The 26,366-nt window shown below is 34.2% G+C and overlaps 1 protein-coding gene across 1 annotated transcript in view; it reads right to left on the reverse strand.

Moving 5' to 3' along the window:
• LOC120604618 (protein unc-13 homolog C) overlaps window positions 1-26,366 on the reverse strand; it is a 348,907-nt gene that overhangs the window by 288,708 nt on the left and 33,833 nt on the right. The gene's annotated exons all lie outside the window — the stretch shown is intronic.

Consider the following 26,366-nt stretch of genomic DNA (forward strand, 5'->3'; position numbering starts at 1 on the left):
GTTTGCATGTTAGTAAGTTTACTATGATCCCATACATGTGTGTATTAATACAGGCATAGAAAATGTCTAGAAAGATATTCATTAAACTGATAACCATAGCTACCTTTGTGGACTAAAATTAGGTGAGAGAAAATGAGAAGACTCTTACTATGTTATAAATTTGGTAATGTTCCATATTTTTATAATAACCTGTCATTTTTGTAAAGTATATTAAAATTTATGTTCATTTAAAATGAGTTTAATACACTGTATTTATTACATTTTTATAGTCTTCTCATATAACCAAAAAGTGTTAAAATCACAGATGATAGCTTCTCCTCATAGTCACCTAAACTACAAAACTCTTGCTAATCTCTAGATTAGAGTCAGTCTTTTCACCAGTAACAACACAATTCATAATTCTGGGTATTAGCTGGGTAGCTCTGCCATTGGAACAAGCTACAACAACATTTTATAGTCCAGTTTTCCACTGACACAGAGACGCCTCCCCCCGCCTTTTTTTCTGGCTGCTTAGCTTAATGAAAGGAAATCTTAGTCTGATTTTTTTTTCTTAGTTGCCATGGTCTTAATACTTCCAGTTGTATCAATTATTAGCTTGATGATCTCAGACAATTCACTAACTACACCACCATACAACTCATGTAAAATATAATAAAAAATATTAATAAAGATAAAATGGTAATAGTAATAACCTATATATTTGAAAATGAGGATCAAATGCAGTAATGTGAAATATTAAAACCGGTACAGTTGAGTGAGGATGTCAATGATAAACAAATTATGCTTAATGTCATGTACTCCAACTAAATGTTACCTTTAGTTTAGATCATAGAATACAGGAAAAAAATAATTGTGGGGCAGAGATCAAGAAAGAAGAAAGAAACAAGAAAGGAGAAAAGCTGGGTGGGGGGAGGGGGGGTGTGTGTGTGTGTGTGTGTGTTAGAGGCAGGTGACATTTAAGTTCCTGTCCACACTGATGGTATGAGAAAGGAGTTAGTACAGTTTCCATCTGCCCAGAATAATACTAAATGACATTCTCTAGGCCAAGGGCTGTGATGGTCATGTGATAAAGGTCAAGCATTGGGGTCACAAAATAAAGAATCATTGTCAGCATGCTCTTATGAATTGCAGGAAACTGCAGAGTGAAATGGGAAAAGAGTAATGAACTTTTGTCTTCTCAACACTCATCTTCAGAAAGTGAACCAACTACTCTGAGTGTAACTTCTTGCTTCTCACCTATCCTCTTTTCATATTCTTCTCTCCTTGCCAATTTATACTTGACTATCCCACATCCCAAACATTAAAAATATCAGAAAAAGATTGAGTGGGTTTGTGTTCAAAGAAGGGGAAAAAAAGAATTTTTCTCGTTTTATTTGCTCTAATCTAAGGCTCTGACTTCAAGCAGTTTCTGCTTTCTCTCTTCTGTGAACAGAATAATGGCATATAATGTGCATTAATAAATGTCTTTCCACCACATTACATGGCAATCACACTAGCTGCCTTCAAGTGTTTTGAAATGTTTTGACTACTAAATAATGTGACTTTAATAACTATGTGAAGAAACAGTCAATTGTGATAATAGCTGAGAAAGTGATTTATAAACTGCAAAGTGTTATATAAATGAGACGTGTGTTTTCTATCAATAATTTATTTATTTTCTTTGTTTTCCCTCTTGTGAAACTTAATTCAAATTCCCAAGTGCACCTAGAATCTTGAGCAACTCTACAGACCCACAAATTCAAGAATCAGTTACACACATATTTTACTGGGCCTCACACTTGACCACTATGCTTGTCTCATAAGAACAGAGATGTCCAAGGACCCAGACCAAACCTGAACATTACAGATTGATATGCCCAAGTTAGAAAACATGGATCCAAAGTTCATCTCTGTCCCATTTGATTTTGTCGTTTAATTTCACTGAAACTATATTTTGTAATTTGTAAAACTGCAATGCAATTAAATTGTTTTTTTAACCTTCACAGATAACCTCCAAAATGTTAATTATCATGTTGTTTCTTTATAATTTTACATTTTCATCATTACTGTAAGAAGTGTGTATATAAATTCATGAACTTATCCATCAAATAATAATAAACCTTTTATTGCAAATTTGAATCTTAAAAAAAAAAGACTGCCCTTCTCATTAGTAGAGAAATGATTGGTAAATATGGTGAAGCTCTATACAATGTAAATTATGTGTCATCGTTATTGAGAGGCTTCCTAACCAGGAAAAATCTGGAAGAGATTAAAGAACAAAACATGGTAAAGACTGAAAATATCAGTAGATTAAATCACTGACCTCCTATGCAAGAGGTCAAGTTCATGGATATCAATTAAAATTCAGAAGAATTTAGCTAGGCTCAAAGATGAGAAGGTCACAGGGAGTCATCCACACAAGCAATAGCAGATAAGGAACTCTGAAGGTGAGATCTGATTCCAGGAAAGCTGTTTGATTTCAGCCCTTTTTGGTATAGCTGAGTAAATTAAGCTGTCCCTAACTGTGTCCAGTAAACTAGCTAAAAATAGCTAATATGTATGTGATGCTTAGCAGGAGCCAGATAATGCTAACAATTAGTAAACCTTTACACGAATTACCTAATTTCTCAAAAAATTCAATGAGATATAAATCAATTATTTCCCTCATTTTATAAATGAAGAAATGGAATAATGAAAGTATAGAATAGCTCAGAATCATCTCCAAGGTCATTATCTAAGTCAGAGATAGTGGTGCCAAGATTTGAACCCAGTCTCTATGGCTTACCATATCCTACTATTTATATGACTGAATCATTCTATATTTACAAATAATATGAGCTGAAGCTTACATTATTTCACTTTTAATAAAACCAAAGTTATGCAACTAACTCATCCAGGCCTAGAACGATATGATAGATCTTAATTTCTACAGCAAGACTGCCTTATCTCTAACCTTATATTCTTAATAACTAAATTTTTTTTGTTGTTAGGAGGAAATAAGAGACCTCTCTCAATTGATTTAGAAGTAATTATTTAAAAATTTTTTCAACTTATATTAAGAATAGCATAATCTTTAGATCAGAATCCCTTTCACTGTGTAATATAGTTCCAATCCTCCTCAAATGGCTTATTCCCAGCTATTCAGATGTACTCCTTAGGAAAAAGGAAAATTTTAGACTACAGGCATTACAAATAAGAATGACAAGAGACCTACATATCTGGAAAGGCAATGATCACATAAAATTGACGACATGGATATAATTTTGTAGGCTAAATTAACATGTGTTCTAATTCAATGTTTGTTCTATTGCGTAGTCTTAAATTTTACATAGTTTTCTTAGTTCTTTGCATTTCATTAAAAGGAATTTACTAGTTTAATAAAATCTGAGACATAATAGTATACTACTATATACCTTGACTCAGGTTCAGTTAACCATCTTGTTACAGAACAAACAGTACAAATGATCTAAAGGATATATATTCTATACTTTTTAAGATATCTGATACTTAGGTAGAGGATGTAAAAGCTGACTTTACTAAGTACATATTACTTTAATCTAAAGTTGATCTGATAACATACTGAATGTACATAGATGGGAAAAGAACTCCGAGGCAGCACTGGGAGAGGATCACATCAAAACTATCAAGCAGATTTTCCAAAGGTAAATGTTTCTGATTATGGGACAAAGGTGTGCTATTTCCACAAGTGGATGGCTGATGGTTAATTGATAATATTCATAGAACAGTTCATTTCCATTAGAAATTAGCAAATTGGTAGACTCTGTTTATATTCAAAGGAGTTGTTAAATTCATTGAAGACTACAGGCCTAAAAAAAGGTCATAATGCTCTTGTTTATTTCTGCATTTCCAAGACAAATATTGGGTAGAGCTATATAACTAATCTTTTTTAGAACTGCGGAACATCAAAGCAATGTGAAAGATTAATAAATCACTCTAAATCTCCCTCCTTTAATACAGCTGTATTTTCTTTCAGACTTTTAAAAACTCTTTGCAGTTATTTAGTTACTTAATGAAACATACAATAATCTACTCTGCTTTTTTGCTTAACGTTATATATTTTGCATATATTTAACACAATTTTCCTAATCATTATATACTTAATTAACCTGATGCATAGTAGGATGTGTTATTTAGGATATTTTCTCTTCCAGTTTTTCATCTCTTTTTATTTCTATTATTGTCAACATTGAATGAGTATTTGTGTCTGTGTAATTGATGACTCATTCCCCACATACCTAAAGATTTTTAAATTCCATATTTCATCACAACTAAGACACCATCTGTTGTAAGATGCAGTTATATTGTTCTAAAAAAATCGAATTAATCCTTTGATACCATGCTTTCTTAGCAATTAGAATTTTAATTTTATAATCATTATAAGGGTCCTCTTAAACTGACTTCATATGATAAATTTCTGTTATGCATCAATCATATTTTCCACACATAAAAAGGAAAATATAAATTAAAGTTATTCCTTAAACTTCTCATTCACTGTCAAACTTTTCACAATTACTTTTCAACTCAAAATTGTCGAAGTCTGGAACATTTTTCAAACTATTGTGCTTTAAGCCATCAAGAACATTGGTGATTTAGTATTATGTAAAAGAGTGTTCCCTCATTGCCTCTCTTTGTTCACAAAACCAGACAGCTAGGCTGCAGTTTGTGATGCTGGTGGGTTGTCAACCTTACTGAAACCATCAAAGCAGACAAACAAAACTCCTATCTTACCCTAAATCACCCTTATTTTCTCAACTGAAACATTAGAGACTGTAATTTTCCAGCTGTACCACCATCAATAACAATAAAATTACAATACTTACCCAGGACACCTTTAACTAAGTTTACGAGCATACAGACAATGAAATTCTTAAAAGTGCTGCTTGGCTACCAATTTTTAAAAGACACCATTAATTATTATGATGCATCTCAATTTGTTATAATGTATAAAAATGTTGTGAATTGATAAAATATGGTATTTTGGGCACCTGTCTCTCCATTGATAGTGCTTTATTCTAGGCCTTCCTATTTTAGCTAATCTCAGATTCTTTGCCAGCCCATTTTTTCATTGCCAACAGTGATTTTTCTAGAACACTAAGCTAAAGATGTCATTTTCAACTCAATATCCCTTATTTGTAACAAGATCTAGAGCAAATCCCTTTATATCCCAGTAAGGTTCAAATGCCCCTCTAGTCCCATCTCTTTCAACTTCCCCCTCTATTTCCTTTTTCCAGGCATCTGAACTCCTTGTAGACATTCAGGGGCATCACACTATTGCTCACTTGTCTGTTTTTACTGTTATTCTCTCTACTATTACTCACCTATTTGCTGAACGGATAGGCTAACACCAACCTACCTCCCAAATGAAACTTGAATGTAACTCTCATGGATCCATAAGCTAGATGTAAGTACCTCCTCTCGATCTTAAACAACTGTACTTCATAATCTCAACATCAGGGATTCTCAGTGGGAGGGGCTGGGGAGTTAGGGGAGCAGGAGAGGGAAGAATCTTGGCTGCTGCCTCCAAAGGTGGGCCACTCAGTAGCTGTGTGGCTCAAAGGGTAAATGTTATAGATAGGAGGATGTCACACTTTTTAGTTGAACTGGGGAAGAAAAGTGTTTTGAGAACAGTTGTTCTAAGTTGTCTGTCATAACCCCTATAAAACTGCATTCTGTTTGTTTACATGGTTGTCCCCATTAGAATATGTATTTAAAAAATGAGAATTAATTCTTACTCATCTCTACTTCCCTAGAGCCAAATCTGATCTGGCATGTAAGAAGGAAAAATGAAAAGTAGAGGTTTAAGTGTATAGGCCTTAACACAAGAGAGATTAGATAATAAATAAACCATGGTCCTGGTTTAAAAAATAAGATCCTTATCTTTTAAAAAAAAAATGCCTGAAAAGAGCAAGACAGAAGCCTGAGGACCTGGAGAAAGTCAAGGACTTCCCACTAAAGTGGGTTAGTAGGCAAAAACTTAAGTCACAGGAAGAAAGCAAGAGCCTAGTTACTAGACCAGTAAATATTTTTTTTAGCATTATGAATCTCAGTTTTCTCATCTGGAAAGTGGAAAATTACCTTCCTTCCAGTATTGTTAGCAGCATTGATTGAAATAATATATGTAAGTAAATTATACATTATTGGTAGCAATTATTTTATTATGACCTTGTTTAGATAGGAACATTTTTTTTTTTAATTGTCTGTATGCTGACCCACAGCTGCTCGTATTCCTCCAAACTCAGGAAGAGATTAGTAACAGTGTCTTTGGCAAACATGAATTAGTAGGTAGCTATCTACTTAAAGAATTAAAGGAAGAGAAGGGCAGAAAACCGAAGCTATAATTGCACTTATGCTGTTATTCTGTGTTCTATTGACTTTCTCTTCTGACTTAGCTTTGGTCTAGACTTCTTTCCTCTGCTGATCCCATTTTCATTAGCACCTCAGCCTTGATGATGGTGCATCTTTGTTGAGCTTATTCCTTGCCTAATTCTTATCGACAATCCCGGTCTCAGTTATTTAACTTCATGTCAGACAAAGGTCTCACAGATCTCCAACCAAGTTAAATTTTTTGTTAACTCTAATCTCTGAAAAACAGTACTTTTATCCTCTCAAATAATTTTTCAAGTCTTGTCACAAAACAAATAAAATTCAAAGCATAAAGATCTTCCCCAGTATTAATCATTCCAGACTCCTCCTCCTCCTCTCAATTACCTCCTAGATTCTCTTAACTGTGGCCATAAAGTAGGATACTTATCTTTATTGGAAATGGAAACAGTCCTCTAAACTACCCTTTTTGGAGGGAAATACAGTAGAGACCAACATGCCATCTCTTAATAAAACCAGTACAGCCATATTTTCTCTTGCCTTGGAGTGATCACTAGTTCCTTGGTAGAACATGAGATTAAAGAGTTGGCTTGAGTTTACAGTACATGATTGTATGAAAAATATATAAAATTATGTGCTGTGGGACAATACTGTTCACATATGAGAAGAAAAAAAAATGAAACTTAAATAGGGTTCAGCATTTCATACGTTCCATCTCTTGCTCATTCTGGGCATGTATTAATAACATAGTGAACTGGCATGTTGAATTGTTCATCATTTGTATATGGTTTTCTTTCTCTGCCTTGCTTTCTCTTTTACTCTTTCTCTAGTTCATACAGTAAATGTGTATATGAAGTGATTCCTGTGAAGTAGGCAAGGAGCATGTTTGTTTTGCTGAGTCCATGGAACACAGTGGGTATCAAAACTAGTTTTTAAAAGTTCTTGAATATTTCCACAAACCTGTCAGCACTTTCAAGTCAACACATCCATTTTAGAATCAATTTTTAGAACTAAAATTTTCCCTGCAAACTTTTTTATATGTCTCCTTTTGATTTATCCGTTTTTTGTTTTGTTTTAATGCTATTGCCATTTTCCCAGTTGAAGAGCTTTAAAATCCTAAATAACAGCTAATCCTAGCTGTAAAACTCAAGCAACCTAAGAAATGATACATTCCAACATTTTTGTATTTTTGGAATGTGGAAACTGAGCTGCAAATAATTTAAATGCTATCCAAAACACCCAAATTATTGCCAGCAAACTAGAAATACTCAGGGCTCCAGCCCGCCTTTGCAGTCTTTTTCTTCTTCACTTTTGATATCCAAGACGTATTAAGCCTTGTCCATTTTTTCTTATAGCATGTCTCTCTCTCTCTCACTCATTTGCATATTTATTTGTGTTTGGTTCACCACAATTTTGTTGCAGATTTTCTTGTTATACCTAGAATTCTTTTCACTGGTTTTTTTTTTTTTAATTATTATTTTCCTTATCTCCAGTTTAACCCATTTTCAGTCCATCTTGAACAAAATTGCTGAATCCATCTTCCTATAGGTATGTAGCCATGAGACTAACATGATGAAAGTGATGTTTTAAGAAGACCAGTCTGGCAGTGCTATTCATGTTGGATGGAAGGACAAATGAAGGAGAACAAGAGATTATCTAAAAAGATTGTTGAAGTAATCCTGGATTCTGTAATGGATCCTTAATGAGGGTCTTGACTGAGGAGGTTTCACCACTTTCTTTTTCAACCCCTTCATTCCACTTTATGAACTCTAGTAGAATTCTCAATTCAAACTGCTATAATATTTTAAAGTATAAATGGCCCCCTTGTCAAGGAGAGCCTTTGTATTCTACTAAATTACTTTCTCCTTGGCAAGGCATTTGACTTCTTAACACTCCGTAATGCTCCTTAACACTTTAAGCAGCTTTTTCTTTCAAACCCTTGTTCTTTTGAAACATGGTTTCACAAGTGCCAACTACCTCATTATTCATCTTTACATTATATTTTAAAGCTAATGCCACTTTTGTTTTTAAAGAGCTAAAAGAGATGTGAAAGATTACTATCCTGGTGGTAAAGGATATTTCAAGTTACATTTCCAGTGATTAAAAAAACTTCATAGAAAAACAACCAAATGGTCCTAGGTTTTATTATAGTGAGTCACAGAAGTGAAAATCTGAAATGCAGCTGAAACACTCTTTTGAAGTTTTTCTCGGTGTTAGGTTTGTGGGGACAATGTCAGGTGCCAGCGATTAACTTTTAACAACTCAATTACGGTGTGTACGTTCTAGAGTTCATTTCCATAACAGATTGTTTATCAAGTAGACAAAATAGCCTTTTCTAAGGCTTGCAATTCTCTATGCCAACAACCTTTCTTACCCCTCCAGTAAGATTATCTGCACCTAAATTAACCTTAGATATTATCATATGCTACAGAACAGAAAAAAATTAAAAATACAGCCCCCAAACTTTCTCACCTGTTATTGTTTGGGAAAAAAATTCCCTTTAATTAAAATTCATGCTACGTAGGGTCTCAATTTAGAGTGTAGTTTGAAATTCCTAAACCGTGCTTCTGCGGCTCAAAGCTGTAGTAAATATGAAGTTGTGTATATTAATGTTCCTTGGTTTGAAGTTAATTTTCTTAGTAAACTCTCTCTGGAAAATCTTAGCATCTATGTATACAGTTTATAAAGTCCAATTATACGTAAGTTAATGAAAGACCGGCTTCTTATTATGTTTTACTTATATGCCATTAAACACAATCAAATATTTAATAGCAAAGAAACTACATTTCTCAAAGCTGAACCTCAGATTCCTTTTAATTACACTGTTCTTTAGATGTACGCTCTATTTTTAATCTCTTGAAAAATTTTAACAATCTCTCTCCTATTACCAATAAAAATTATAGTAAATGATGGCAGAGACCAAAGCCATTAAGTAGTTGTCAGACTTAGACCAAATTTCTTATTCTTAGGCAATGTTTCTTGAATCCTTTCTTATAATTTGCCTGTTCCATGCTAACAGAAACACAAAACACGACCCAGGCTTTTTCCTCAGAATAAAGACGCATCCAACCCAGCGATCTAGCTTTGATACTTTCTAGCATGCCCTGAGGACCTCCTCACCAGGAGAATAAAAAGCAAAGAAAACTCATGCTACGCATATCTCAGGAAGCCAACTGAGTCAAGCCCTTTTAATGTTTGTTATTCCATGATTGTCTCATTATTTTAGGGGATATTAGAGAATTCTTAGAGTAGAATTAACATCTAATTTTATAAAAAAGCAAATATCTACCAGGTACTGATTTAATGAATTGCCAACCAGGTGGGTGTTGGAGGGATTCCAATTGAACCAAATATTCAAGGACAGGTTATAATAATATTGCAGTTACAATTATATTTTTTAATGTTTTTCTGACTACTGATTCCCAGTCTGTTACTCTCTCATTAGCTCTGTGCTCTGAATCCCTCGATGTATGATCTTAAGTCCTAGGCTCTCTGATTCCTGGCGACACTGAACTAGAAAACATTCTCATGCCTCTGAAAGTTTCAAGCATAACTACCTGGTATGCCTGGCAAGTTAAGTAGCTTCCCTAACTTACCCAGCTGCTGCAAAATCATTCCTCTGCAACCCATGAACGTACTCAGAGGAGTGACTGCCCAGTGTTATGCAAGTGTTCAGAAGTTGATGAAATTAACAGAACTCAATTGCATGATCTTAAATATTTAATAGCCAAGACCACTCTGACCATGCTACCACTGCACTCGATATATTCTTTTTATAACGCACATTATCATGCTATAATTATTTGCTCACATCTGACTTCCCCCCAGATTACGGACACCTCAAAAATAAAAACTATATAAAATTTATTTTTTCATTTCTAGTATTTAGTATAGGATTTTACACATATTCGTACTAGTATACACATTACTTAGAAAATAAATAACAGTAAAATTAGTGATTGGGAAAATTCCTTTGAGTTATTTTTTTTTAGGCACTCCTTTCTAAGACAAATAAACGTATACCTTAGAATTTTAATTAGGAATTTAAACATTGTGCCAGGTTTCTTGTCTGCCCCAGGATTTAGAACCAAGATTATTATTCTAATAAATATGCTTCTCTGAAAATTGAAAAACAAGTAAATTCATTATTTCTCTAATCCAAAATGTTGCTCCTATTATTCTTAGAATAGAACCATTTTACCGATTTAATGCAATCAGGGGTTAAATAGAGAATTAGTGTTTTTTTTTGTTCTTAATGAATATGCCTTGCATTTTCAGGTGTAGCTTCTAAAGCTGAAACGGAGCTTTAAAAAAAGACACACCCAACCAAAAAGTAATTACAGTTATTTAAACAAAGACAAATTCATCTATATTTAGCATAATGTGTAATCAGCTCTGTTAGCAGACTGTCAAACTAGTATTCTAGAAACAATTTTTAAACCCAGTATTTAAAACAAACAAAAAAGTATAGATCTAATTAAAATGGAAGGATGAGAGACCAAACTATATAGATTTGGGGGATTTGGCTGTGCTGACAGGAGAGGCAGAGAGAGAGAAGACCTTGTTCATTCTGCTCAGCTCCCATAAGGAGTTGCTTATCATGTGCATAATTAGCAGTCTTCTTTCAATGTGTGTTGCTATTGGAGCTGTTTTTTAATGACAATATATGATTCTCTGGATTTGGGGAAGAATCACCTGGCCAGAGTATAAGGATAGTTACTTCAAAATGGGCATGTTTCTGAATATTGCCATTAACATAAAAATGATACAAATGTCTACCTGAATTTTTCCTTTAGGTATATGCCTGCCTAGCATTTGTCCATCACATGGATCTCTCCTCAGCAGTTTGGCACAATGAGAGCTTAGTTATTTGCCTTTCTGTGGTTATTTCTGCATGGAAGATGAGGAAAAGATAACAGAACAAAGATGGCTATTATCTTCTACCAGTTGGCAAGCGCTGGTCACAGAATATGAGTTCCTGGAATCATAATTGTTCATTTTGCCTCCCTATGAAGCTAAAACATTTGAGCCAATGACCATTAGGACTCTATAGAAAATAATTGGTCATAAGAGTGAATAAGCTAATGAGCAGTAATCTACTCTTACCTTATAACCTGGGGGCAATGTATCAGGGATGAGCAGACTTTTGCCACTGAGAATACTGTTATAGGAGATGGGAGCTAAGATTGCATCCTGACTAAGTCCTGCTCACAACTAGGCAATGGTCGTGCAAACCCATTTCCTTTGATTTAAAAAAATCAACTAAGAGTAGATCCGTCAAATATAGTACATCCCAAGAAGTCCTACTATCATTGCACTCATTATCCTTTTTATATTGAGGGAGAATATTGGGATAAAGAATGGGAGTTGGTGAAATGGGTATTTGGTACTACTACTTCCATTTTTTACCCCAATGCAGCCAATGGTGCACTGAATTTGGATTCATGTCTCCAGAGAACGAATTGTGAACATCATTCCCCAACTCCACATTCAGAGACATCACATCGATAGTTTAAAACTGGCCATGGCAGGATAACTTAGACCAGGAAAACAGGCAAACACTACAAATTGGGGCCTTTTTTTTTTTTTATTGGAGAGCCAGTAGTAAAACATTATCAGCATACCACTAATCGCAAGTTTTGTTAATACTCCCAATAAGGAATTCCTATAACTTGTCACTTCACTAACTGAACTAAATTTTTTGTTCCTATTCATCTCTATCTTTGATTGATGTGGCACTCAGTATCTTTCTATATCATCTTCTGCATAAATATTTGAGTTCTTAATCAGTGTCTTTCTCAGAAACTCCATTGAAAGCATAGAGTACACATAGTCATATAATTTACAGCAATGACTTCATGATGTTCATCAAATTAATTCAATTCAACATCTACTGAGTTCCTGCTATGTACCTAGACTACTAAGTGCTGTGGAATGCTGGGAGACAATTCTTCATGGGTCTCTGTGAGTAGAGGCACTGTCTTTTATGCTAGACTAATTCTTCAGAGACGTTTGTACAGTACACATAGAGAGAGTCCTCCTTCGGAGTAGAGGACAGATTTGTATGCTGACAAGTATAGTAAATATAACGTCTCCTTCTGGGGCAAAATTTGGCTTGGTTTGCTTTAAAAAGATTGGGGTTTCCTAAGCTCAGAAACTGACACAAGTCCACTGTGTACCTTGCATCCACATAGGTCTGCCTCTACAATGCCCCTTGTGGGGCTTAGGAAACAAGAGAAACTGATGCAAATGTGAAGCTTGTGCTAGCTACCTGCTGCACATGAGTAATAAAGGCTTTTTTTCTCTGACCCAGTAGTCTCATGTCTTCTGCCAGCATCTATGAAACTGCAATAGGCTAACTTGTCAACTAATAAGTAGAGTAAAATATAAGACCCTTCACAGTTCCTGATGTGGAGGACATATAAACTTGTTGAGGAGGTATGTGATGATGTATGAATGGATATAATTATAAAGCATTGAATTGCATATAACTAAAATATATAATGCTATATCAAGCAGTTCAAAAGAGGAAATATTTGTGTCATAAATGCTTGAATTTCTCATCATGAAGAAATTTGATACAGCATTGCATTTCATTACAAAAATATTTTATGCCACACAACTCCCTTTATGATCATGCTTGTTAGAATCATTAATCATCTAATTAGTGACAAAGCAACTAATTTAAAGAACCAAGATAGAAATGACTTTCACCAAGATCACTGATTAGAAAAATTAACTCTTGTATTGCCAGAGGAAAATCTGTAGTAAATTTTTCTTAATATAATAAATGATATTAAACATTTCTTCAATTTTTTCAATACCAATATACATTAGCTAGTGTACTAGGCTCTTTATAAGTATTATTTGTAACACAATAACTTTTCAAGTTATTATTTCTATTTAATAGAAGAGGAAATTGTGGTTTAGAAAAGAGGAATAATGTGTTCAAAATTAATATAGCTATTATACAGCAAGAAATCGATTCAAGTAATATTAGACGAGTAGTTATGAAACAGTCTTACATATAGGTTTTTAATGAAATAAACATATATTGATTAACATGTGCCAGACTTTTCACTCTATCTCTGGACTCTTTGGGATAATTTATAATTGGAACACATAATTGAGGCTCCAGGTTGCCTACAGTCTTCTCCCACATGTCAAATAAAGTTAATAAGGAACTTCAAATGGGAGAGCAGGCAATACCTTTTTTTTCAGTCTTTGGATTTCTAGGACATTTATCCAACTTTACTTCTAGTTCTACCCTTAAATCCCCCTGCCTCAGGTGCTTAAATCTCCATACAACTAAACATTCAGAGTGTAGTGAGACAGGAACAGAGTGGTTGAGGACAAGAGTTGGGTACTGATATCTCAGGGGCACCTGCTTTCAGCACAGCAGCCCTGAGCCATGAGGAGGCCAAGGACAAGGTACACAAGTCCAGGGACTTGCCTCATTAATGTCTGGGCAGCCCTAAACCACACAGAGCAAAAGTTCTTGCTCCATATTGGTTTGACTGTGTAGACATGTCAAACCATGATAAGCATAAATGTACAGGCCAAAATAATATGTAAGTAGAGAACCAAAAAGCAATTTTACTTTTTCCTTGAAAAGCAAATATAAGGACTCAAAAATGTTATAGTTTAGGGCTATTTACTATATATGATATGCAAGTTTTTGTGTAAATCTGATCTTTTCAATAAAACTTACTTAACATTGCCATCATTTAATAATGCAACCTGTGAACTGCCCCTCCCTCCCCTCCAAAATTCGCCCCCGCTTCAGCACTCCCAACTTCCTTCATTCCGCTTCCACAGTTCTTAAGCCCATGTTACACATTACATAATTTCCTTATGTTTACTTTTCATGTCACCCCTACTAGAATGCAAGTTCCACAAGGAACAGAGATCTTTATTTTTTGTTTCCAAGTGCCTTGAATGAATGAATAAATGACCTTTAACTGGTCAATAATAATGATCCCTCGAAGAAAGAAAATAGTTCAGCTAGAGAAATTTGTCTTCAGGTATGTCTAATTTAATCCTATACCAGTCATAAATTCTCAGAAGCACAGCCATAATTCCAACTGATTTAACTATTGCCTTGTCACCATACTTGTGACCCAATTTTGGAGGGATACTACAATACACTCCCTTCCTGGGTTGTCGTGCCCCATGACACAATCTGAGAAGAGTACTCAGAAAGGTGAGGGGTCTGCATGCCAAATCATACTCAGAATTGTTGTAAGTGAGGAGTCTAGCTCCTGGTTAGAAACCTATGTTTGCTTTTTCAGGCTTGACCATAGACAAATATGAAGGCTCTATGTGGCAGGCCCCAAGGGACAAAGCTGTTGTACCCACACCAGACTTGGTGCATGTGTGGGATCAGGGTATAATTCAATTTTAGAACAGGTGCACTGCAGTCTCTGGAGCAGGAAGCAGTCAAGGAGTCAGGCCCGCCTGGCAGGACATGCGTTCTCACATATTTATATCCCTAGACCCAGTGCCTTCATCCCTAGGTCTCTTTATCTGAGGCTTCAGGCAGAGGTCTTCTTTAGGTGTCTCAGAGTCTCCTTAGACAGGGTGTAGGGGAAAACCTTGAAGATACTTTTCTCCCTTCTGAGTACTTTCCCACTCCTACTCTTTTCCCTTTGCCTCACCTCTCAACACTCACCTTAGGGTCGGTAAAACTGCTGGAGCCATTGTTCTGGGCTCCCTCAACTACAAGGACCCCCATGTCTGCACTGCACCATGGGGAAAATGAAATGGTGGAGTCAGTAGCTCCTTTTGTTTTAGACTTCTACTTATACCATCACAGTAAGTGATAAAAGGCTTAACTCTTTCATTTTTGGCTTGTTGATTGAATGGGCTAATCTAAAAACCTGGAAGCTCAATTCTTTCTCTCCCCCAAGTCAGCTGAGCTCCTGACAGTAAGAAAATTTTCTGCAAAAAGTAGAGGAAATTCAAAGGTGACATGACAGGGCTCTGTAACTGTTTAAAGAAATCATATTAGAGAAAAGGAATCTGTTCTCTTTGCTCCAGAAAGCAGAACTAGGATCAGTTGGTGGAAATAACAGGGAATTAGAATTTGAATCAGTGCCAATGACTATATTTAAAATAGATATGGAAATAGCCAATATTTATAGAGCCTTTACGTTGTGCCAGGTATGAGGCATGATGCTAAGAGCTATACAAAAAGTAACTCACCTTTTTCTCATTGTTAACACTTTTGAAAAAACGGGAAACTAATGTTAGTGGAAGAATTGCTTAATGAGCTTCTCACCAATGGAAATATACAAGCTAAGACACATTGACTATCTATTAAGACAGAGCAGAAAAAAAAATCTTACATTGCAGGAGAGGATGAATTAGAAAACCAATGGTTCTTTTCACTGACTGATCATCAGAATCATCTAGAGAATTTTGAAAAATGAAGGAAAGTGGATGTTTGGTTTTTTAAACATAGTATTACACTATCAACCATCACTCCCTTTACCGTATTCCTCTCACTCAAGATTTGATTTAGCAAAATGCTGATTAAAGAGATGTAGAGAGAGTCATGGCATCCATATTTTCAAAAAATCTTCAGTACTCTGATTATGAATCAGGATTAGGAACCATTTCCAGTGTCTCTCAATTCTAAAATTCAAGAAGTCTAAAACAAATATTAAAAGAATATTATTAAAACAATAAAGCCTATTTTAGGATTAAAGTTATTCTAATGATAATTAAGCAGTTTTTATGAAATAATTTATATGTAATAATGTAGGTGATGATATAAACAAACATTTGTATTTATTACTCATTTCAAATATTACTCCCAATGTTATTCTCATCAATCTTATCCCTCTCCCTTTCCTGCAAGAATAACTACTATCCAGAATTTTCTGAGAAGTTCTTTGCTTTCCCCAATACTATTTTAATTACTAGAGTTTTAAAATAAGTTAATTACCTGGTAAGTACCTTTATCTTGTTCATTCTCTTAAGGAATGTCTTTGCATTTTCTCCTTTGTCTTTTATAAAAACTTTAGATTACTTTTTCAATTAAAAACTCTTGAGATTTTAATTATAATTATATTGAATCTATAGATGAATTTAGAGAGAATTGATATATTTATATTGGATCATCTTATCCGTGAACATGGTATATTACTCTATTTATTTATGCCTTCTTAAGTGCTTTCAATTAAGTTTTGTACTTTTTCCATAAAAATGGCACAATATTATCCACTAGATTATTTCTACAGTTTTTATACTCTTAATATTTTGGATTCTTCCTTTTTATTGAATTACATGTATAATTCTGTTGCTAATATACAGAAATACAATTGAGTCATATATTAAACTTATCTAATATTCTTTCTAAATAGATTAAAACTAATAATTTGTGTAAAATTACTTGAGTTTTCTATGTAAATCGAAGTGTCATTTGTAAATAATGAAAGTTTTGTTTTCTACTTTCCAAATATGAGCAGCATTCATGCATTCATTCATTCATTCATTTATTCATTTTATGGTGCTGTTTAGAATCTCCAAAACAATGCTGAATAGAGATGGTGATTTAACAGATATATTTTCTCACTCATGGCCTTAAAGTGAACTTTTTACCGGTAAGCATGAAATTTTCTCTAGGTTTTTGTTAAACACATTTTTCTTTCTGATTCACTAGAATTGTTTCCAAAAATTACTAATGAGTTTTAATCTTATTTTTCATCTGTTGAAATGGTCATATAATTTTTCTCTTTTAATCAGCTAGTAGATATTAGATTATCTCCTGTTAAATCAAACTTGCATACCGAGGATAAGCCTTACTTGGTCACAATATCTTGCCTTTTTATACATTGCTGGATGTGATTTAATATAGTATTTAGTAATTTGCTATGTATACACATGATTGAGCATGGCCTGTAACTTTCCTTATTATATTTCTGGTCTGATTTGAGTATAGCAAGGTTATACAAGTTTCATAAAATAGTTGGAGAATGTTCCCTCTTTTCTATTATCTGCAAAAATAAATTAGAATGGGTTCTTTTAGGGCCCTACTATTTGCAGGGATCTCCACTACAAGGTCTTATTTTTGGAGATCCCAGGTTCTTTTCTCCTGTGGTCTGCATACTGCTCAAGCTAAAACCCTAGGCTTCTGAGATCAGCAGATGCCCCCCGCAGGCAGCTGACTCTTTATGCTTGCTTCTCTCTGTATCTGCTCTTCCATATCACATGAGACTTCTGAGAAAGCCATACATTTAAGAGGATGATTTTTATATTTTATTTAGGAAATGAGAAAGTGTCATATTTATAGTAGGGAAAAAGATAAACCCTCTCTCCTATTCATAAGACCTTTTCTACCATGGTGAAACATAATCTGCTTGAATGAATACAGGGAAGTATTCCTAGAGTTGGTGAGTTGGGGATGAAACAGAAAGGATGGCCATGACTATGCAGTTCTGTGAGAGAGAGAGAGACAGAGAGAGAGAGAGAGAGAGAATGAGAATGAGAATGAGAATGAATATGAATGAATGAATGACTTTTGCAAGGTGGCAGTAATGAGAGAAAATAAGATGCAGCTGTGGTACAGCAAGCTGTGCAGCTTATTTTAAACTAATTCAGCCTCAGTGTATTATACAACAGGTTAATTCAAACAATTCTAACAAACTGCAACAAAATGCCCCTCTACACTGTCTCCTTTGACTTCACTTCCCTGAAACCTTCTCATACTTTGCCACTTAAAACAATTTTGGTAAGCAACTCTGAAAAAAAAGTCCAAATAGAATGGTAATGACATTGATCTCCTAAGAGAATGGAGACTGCAAAGCAAATCGCTGAGGATTCTGAATCCTCAGAGTTTAGGTTATGTAAGGTTTGACTTGCTTTGTACCTGTAAACCTTCATGATTTTAATGCTTGTATTTATTGCTCTATCTGTGGTCCCCAAGGGGCTACCTTTCCTCCCACTACTCTACCTCTGTGGTCAAAAAGTTCAGAGTTAGCTATAATATTTCCTGAATGAATAAAGAAAAGATTAGCATAATCATGGCTTACTTCAAAACCACTATTTATTTTATGTTGGTTCCATATCAAAGCTACAGTGAAATGGTAGCTTGAAATGGTGGTTTTTGCATTCGTAAATTATCAAATGACTATTCTTTCTATTTATGTTTTATCTTCCAGCCAGGCTTCTACTAGATAGTGATGTAGAACATATACCCGCCTCCTACTATGAGCAAAGGCTTTTTTCCTCTTCCAGTAGAATTGTTTATGCTGTGGTTACACACTGGAGAAATCAAGATTAAAATATTACCTTTCTCATAAATGTAATATCAGACATTTTGAGAAAGAAAAAAATCATAAACACATGCAACAAAGCTATCTCTTATCCTGAAACACTAACTAAACTCAATATTCTATGCATGAAATGCCAATAGAAAAATGTAATTTGTCTTTAAAGATGACAAATGACATGGGGGGGGACTTAATAGGTTCTATCAGCATTTCCTATTTGTGTTTGTTGAAGACTTTTGATTGGTTTCTTTTTTCTTTTTTTCATCCTTTTTCTCAAGAAGCCCATTCAGTGTTTAACATTGTTTTAAAAAAAAATACATGTATTTTTTACATTTTTGTACCTAATCTCAAGATCAGAACCCCACTCAAAGGCCCTTCAGCTGTGCCTGTGGGGACAAGCACGTTTGCATGGCTGATTCAGGGCTCACCAAGCAGAAAATGTTTCTTTTCCAACATGTAGAAGGGTGTGAATGTCTTTTGTTCCTAGCAGTATCCTGCTCCATTTTGCTTCCACACCCCACATTGGACTCTCAATACAGTGGTAAATGTACCTCATGGCATTTTACCCAGACTTCACGTTTAAATTTCACAAACTAGCTTTGAACGAATTTGGATTCAAGAAAGAGTTTTGCATCATTTTGTTTTAATCCACAGAATCGAGCAATGTTATCAAATTCTTACATGTCAGTCAATGTAGAAAAATATATTAAAGCTTCACTCTTCATTACAAATGTCAATCTAAGAGCTTCAATTGTAAAACTTCTGTCATTTATGTATCACCAAAAAATTTTCATTATTAAATTGTGGATTAATATTGTTCTTGCCACAGAAGATGTCAAAGAACTTTGGGGAAAAAAAGTCAGAAAATGGAAGATATCATTACTATAAGCAAGAAATCATTCCTCTGCATAAGAATGAAAATTAAGAGCATGTGTCAGGGAAAATAAGAAGTGAGCTTGGTAAAGTAGAATGTGGCTAAAGATCTTAAAGGAACTTCAAAATATAATCAACTATATCCACCACTGCTCTCGTCTAAACCATCAATTTCTCTAGTCTGGATTATAGCATAGTCTCCTAACTGGTCTACACAGAGCTACCAAAGTGATCTCTTCATATGTAAGTCAGATTTCCTAATTAAAATTCCCTCACTGCTTACCACTAAATGTACAATAAAGTCCACACCCCAAATGAAGGCCCACCTGGCCCTCTAGCTAGTGTTCTTCTAGCTTTTGCCTCTAGTCAAACTTATATTCCACCATTCCTCTTGGTTTACTGTACTTGGACTATGCTAGACTTCTTTTTCTTCCCCTATTTGGCTAGGCTCACTACTACCCTTGTTCCTTTTGCTAAAGCCTTTTTTTGGCTCCAAATCTTATTATCAAGGTATTAATTCAAATGTTATCTTGAAAACCATTCCAAAAAGCTATGCTGGCACTCTCTAGCATGTTCTTATTTCCTTCATATCACTTAACATTATCTGATAATTCCTAGTGTGTTTATCTCTACATGTTAGAATTAAAGTTCTATGAGAGTGAGATCTTGTTTGACTTGTTTGTGACAATTACACCAGAGCCTAAAACAATGCCTGAAACATTGTAGGAAGTTAATAACCACTTGCTAAATAGATAAATTAAAAAATATTCTCCAATAATCAACCATAGCACTACCGAGGCTTCTGAATAAGGGAGTTATTTGATAAACTGTACACAAACACATAGCAGTTCTATGAACATATGATTAGATTTGGAAGAGATTGAAAATAAAGTGGCCAGATGGGAGAGGGGTGAGGAACTGGGTGAAAAAAGTGAAGGGATTAAGAAGTAGAAATTGGTAGCTACAAAATAGTCATGGAGATGTGAAGAACAGCATAGGGAATATAGTCAACAATATTTTAATAATTATGTATAGTGCTATGTGGGTACTAATCGGGGGATCATTTCGTAAGTTATATAAATGTCTAACCACTGTGCTGTATGCTTGAAACTAATATAAAATATTGAATGTCAACTGTAATTGAAAAATAACATAAAAAATTTAAAAAATAGAATAGCTAGCAGAAATCCATGATGAATTGTATTATTAATCTGAATTTAACTGAAGAAAGACTGCTTGGGGAATTTATACTGTCACAGAGAAAAGATGGAAATGTTTAACAGTACTAGTAGGGTCTTAACCGGAAGCAGGCAAGTGGCATTGTAACTGATAAAGAGTAAAACTGTTAAAAATAATTTTCTGTGTATGGAAATTAAAGTGAAGAAAAATAAATGTATTTTTAAGTATTTAATTTTCATTTGGAGAGCACACTTCATTTTAACTCATTAAGAATAAAGGAGACCTAAGTGGGAATAAGAAATCAAGGTAAGATATATACATTTAGTAATCAATGCTATATAAAAAACAGGGAAATCTTCACAGAAAGTTGAATTTCCCTTATAAGAAGGCTTGTATTGAGGTTAAGAGTAGGTCACTTTACCTCTTACTGCCTCGGTTCCTTTATCATTAAAATGAAGATAATAATAGCCATCAGTAGATTGCCTAGCTCAATTGGTTTATTTGTTAGGATAAAATAGAAATGACAGAGTAGATTAAAGAGCCAGAGGATGTGAGTGCAGGTTTTGTTTTTGTTTTTGTTGTGGTAGGCGGGATAACAGTAAACACTGAAAAGGAGTAAGGCTGATGGCGATTCAACATTGATGGGTGCTTCTAGGACAGAAGTAGATGAGAGAAAAGAGAGGATAAGAAAGTGGTGGGAAGTGAAGGGCCATAGGGGTAGAAAAGCAAAAAGGGTAAGCCTTTGAAAGACAAAAACGTTTTCCTCAATGAGGAGGTGTCAACGTGTTCTGGGTAATGTTTGGAAACTTGTGCCTTATATACTCAGGATTCTTAGAGAATGGAGTCACGAGGAATGGATATCATGACAAACATATCATGTGGTCATTGGTGATCAGCAGTGACTGAAGGCATATTCCTGATTCCTCGGATATATGTGACAATTCTGATCAGAACTATTTTAAAAAATTGATCCTAAAAGTCCAAATCTTTAACTTCTTTATTTGCTACATATTAAATACCACCTCACATCGTACTTTATAAAGCAGAAGACAAAAACTTTGTAAATACTTGGAGTACCAGTTGTAACAATAGTGAATCTAATATGACAAATTATTTAGAAAATTAATAGTGAGACATTGACAACGTAGTATAGTAGTGTAGCAGAGTAACTGAGAATCTGACCTTTGAGTTGCTTAGGTTTCTATTTTAAAAATGGAAATAAAATAGCACTTTCTCTGTTCTCCTTTCATCTGAAATTAATGAGAGACAGAAAGAGAGAGAAGCAAATTTCATCTTAGATAAAACCAAGAGATATCTGTAATCTAAACCTCAGTATATGAGAAAAGGCTGTCAAACACAATGAAGGGCGAAGAGGTACAGCAAGAAGCTGAGAAAGTCGTCCTACAGCTGCAACTCTCAAATAAAACTAACAGACCATAATGAACAAAACTCAATATCCCACTCGGAACAATAAAGCCAATAATCCTTTGTAATGGTGAAAAAGATATGCCTTGGACACTGTGTGATGATACCAGTAAATGATTGGAGAATCAACAAAAAGAGGAATTATTCAGAGGTAACAATCTGAGGAATAAAATGTTGTAGAAGAAAGACTACATCATGACAGTCTGGGGGCTGCTAATCTCAGTAGTCTTGAAAAGTAAAAGCTAACAGAATTCACATTTACACAGCCCTATGTCATGAGGTATGTTTGTGAATAAGGGAGAAGCTATTCTTTCCTGAACACACCTCTGCTGGTAGATGATCCAAGAAGAACTCATTTCTCTTTTAAATAACTGAATAATAATAATAATAATAATAATAATAATAATAATAATAATAATAGAAGAAGAAGAAAACACAAGATCAACACAAAGACACTAGAAAAATAAAGGTGAAAAGTAACAGGAAAAAGATGACAAGAAAGAATGCTACCAATATAGATAAAGGTTCCCTTTGAAAAAATGAGAATAGTGACAAGCACACTATTTTGCATTCAAGAAATATAATGGAACAATTAATGGCCCCTATAAAACAAGATTTCACAGGAAACAGACACGAGCTCAGTGAATATATAATTAGATAGCATCTAGAGGTAAATCATTGCAAGAGAGAATTAAGAAAAGAGCAAGGAAGAAAAAAACAGAAATGGAGCACTAGAACAAAAGGGAAGAAACACTGCTGAATACACAGAAAAGGACAAGGAAGATAAGGTTGAAAAGAGTGAACAAATTACAGTGGAAATAAATTCAGCAGATAAAAGAATCACAAATAAAAAAGTAGATATGAAAGTCCAAGAAAAGGGATACCACCCGTGCTCCAAAGAACTAGGATGCTAGTAATAATACGTTTTAAGATAAATTATAATATCCCAGAAATAAATGATTTAAAACATGTTGAAGATATGTTCCAGAATTAAAAACAGACTCAGAATGATCAATATCAAAGTATACCTTATTAAAATTACTGAACTTGGAGCAAGTAAGCAAAGATATTAAGTTACCAATAAAGAGGCAAAAGGAGTTACCCTTCCTTTGCAGCAACAAACAAAATATAGAATTGCTTATAAATTCCTCAAGAAAACAAAATATGATTCAATATTTTTTTTTTACCAAGATATTGGGTACTTTTGGTTGGTTAATTTAATCTCCATACCATCTTACTTTTAATATATGTTATAGGACTGTAGATGAGGAAAGATTAAAAAAAGACTCCACTTACTAGACTCACTTGCAGATATGGCTATTATTTCAAATTAAGATCCAGCAAGTAAATGTATTCAAGTGAGATCTGGAAGATAGAAGTGCTGCAGAGTTCATCTTTCTGCCTCTTTTTAGCAAGCATGGTAATAGGTTTTTCTGCAGCTACATTCCATTTTTCATTCTCCAGGTTTCCAGATTCAAAGGCAGGTGTAATAGTATCAGTGGTGGTGGTAACTTCTTAATTCTGGCTTCCTAAACTCAGAATTGCAGCTGTGTGCTTATGGATTAAATTCAACATTTACAATAGTTACCTCAGAGGTAATAATTCTGATGTTGGATATGTTCTGTATTGTTTCATAAGACATTTCTGAAGCCTACATAAAATGCTTACAGTTCTGATTAGTAAACCAGTTAAATTATTGTTTAATTGCAAAGGCAATAAGCAAACATTTTTCAAATGTTGAGAATTTAGAGAATACAGTTACATAGACTCTTCATGGAAATAATAGTAAGAATGAATTTCAACTAACCAAGAAGTAAATGGAGAAACTATGGCGAAAGGAAGAAGAAACTTGAATCACTTTAACTGTCATATAAACACAACGACAATGAGTATAAACATTATGACTGTAAAAAAAGAATGTAAATATAAACTCTGATGACACTAAATGATGAAACTGACAAAAATGGGAGAAGGGAAACAGAAGGTGAGAAGCAGTTTAAGTCTGCTGAACTCATTATTTTTATAATCATGAGCCAGTATTTAAAGTTCTGTGCAGTTTCAGAAATATATTTAAATGATGAAATTTTGTTCGAATGATGGAGAAAAAAAAATTGAAGAAATAAAATAATGTGGACTAAACTAATTCTATCCTTACTTATGGGAAATACCTAGATGATATCTCAAAAACTAGAGGACTAATTATAGATTCAAAAGATACACTTTGCAAATTACTAGATATATAGACAAACTGCAAAAGGAAAGAGGTCATAAGTTATAATCATACAATGAAAAAGGATGACAGAACAGCCTGTTATACAATAAATGTAAATGGTTTAAATATTATAACATTAGGTCAAAAAGCAGAATTCGACTCTTACATGCAGAAAGATAGACTCAGAACAAAGTTACTAAATGGCATATAGAAAAGTAATAACCTTTGTAGTATTGTTAGTAATAAAACAAGACTGAAAATAATCTAAATGTCTTCATGGATATTATGATAAATTATACAAAGAAATACTACCTTGCTTCTAGAAAATGAGCCAGCTCTATATTTATTAGTATGGAAGAATCTCTATGATATGTAAAGTTAAAAGACATGCAGAATAGCATATATGGTATTCTACCATATTTTTTCTTACATACGACATATGTACAACTGCTTGCACTGCACAGACTATCACTAGAAGGATATATAAGTAAACAGGTAACAGTAGTTGTGTCTAAGAAACAGGTGGCCAAAAGTAGGAGATTCGGAGAATTACTTATCAGTATGCACTTTTGCTGCTTTTGAATTTCTGTGTATATGTACTGACTATTTTTTAAACTTTTTCTTAAAGCAACAGCTTTCAAATTGGTAGGTCATGAGTTTGAGTCTTGGCTCTGCCACACACTCATTGTGCAGCAGCCTGTCAAAAGACAATGGAGGGATCTTAGTGAGCTTAGGATACTGTAACAAAATGTCATAGACTAGGCTATAAACAACAGGTATTTATTTCTCAAAGTTCTGGAAGTTGTGAGGTCTAATATCAAGGCACCAGCAAAGTTTGGGTTCACAGACAGCTATCTTTCTGCTGTAACTTCACATAGTGTTCACTCTGGGGTCCCTTTTATAAGAATACTAGTCTCATTAATGAGGGCCTTGGCCCTCAGGGATATAATCCCTTCCCAAGGTCTCCACCTCTAAATACCCTTACATTGGGGATTAGATTTCAACATATGAATTTTGGGGGTCACAAACATTGTCTTAAGCAGAGAATAACAGTATTAATCAATTCATATGGTTAAGTATCTCTCTCTTTCTCTACAGATATATAGATGTAGATTCATAAATGTAGTTGTTTTGGCTACCTGCAGGGACCAGAATAGTAGAAACTTTGACCTTATTGACCTTACACATTATAACCCTAAGGAGTAAGGTGTTGTCATACTGGATATTTTCATAGACTTCTTTAGAATCAGTTCTGGCCCTGAATGCCTCTAACAAATGTAAAAACATTAGCTAAAAAAAAAAAAAAAAGACCCTTTATTTAAGTATTATATCACATTCAGATAAATTTTTATTCCAAATTATCTAAGTTAATTCTATCTTTGTAGTAGCATTCTTTCCAAATGGGATTATTGTTGTTGTTGCTGCAATGGGAGTTTAGGGGCATCAAAGAATAAAGACGCCACAATAAAACAGCTGTGGCTGGCACTGAAAACTGTGATCTGAACATGGTCTTGTAAACTTTGCTGTAATATTGACCCATGACCAGAAAACTTGAGTTACTTCAATTTTTCTCTTAATTATCTTGCTTCTATTTTCCCAAAATATCTAGAAAATTGCTTCAAATGTGTTCTTCATTCTGCCACTGCTGACACAGCTCCACATTCTAATTTTTAAAATTTCCTAATAACTTTGATTGAAATGGTTACTACTTATGAAGCTCATTCTTCTGATAGCTATAAAAGATTCACTAGGCAACTGGTACAACGAAGGTGCTGGTTTTTTGTTTTTGTTTTTTTGTTTTTTTTAAAGTGCTATTAAATAAATTGAATTTTTAAAAATAGTAACATTGAAGAGTTCACTTTTCAAGAAAAGAAATTCTAAATAGAATATGAACAGACAAGCTGAACACCCACATCCTCCAACTCATATTTCCCTGTATGCCGAGGGAATGTTTATTTTCTGGGTGAGAAGAGAGACTCTCCTTTGTCAGGTTTATATATTCTACCATGACTCCAGACACTAACTTGCAAGACAAAGAAAATGAGCTTCTCATATCTAGAGAACAGATGACCAGTAATCAT

Source organism: Pteropus medius, unplaced genomic scaffold (assembly GCF_902729225.1).
Source record: "Pteropus medius unplaced genomic scaffold, Ma_sr-lr_union100, whole genome shotgun sequence".
Classification (NCBI taxonomy): Eukaryota; Metazoa; Chordata; class Mammalia; order Chiroptera; family Pteropodidae; genus Pteropus; species Pteropus medius.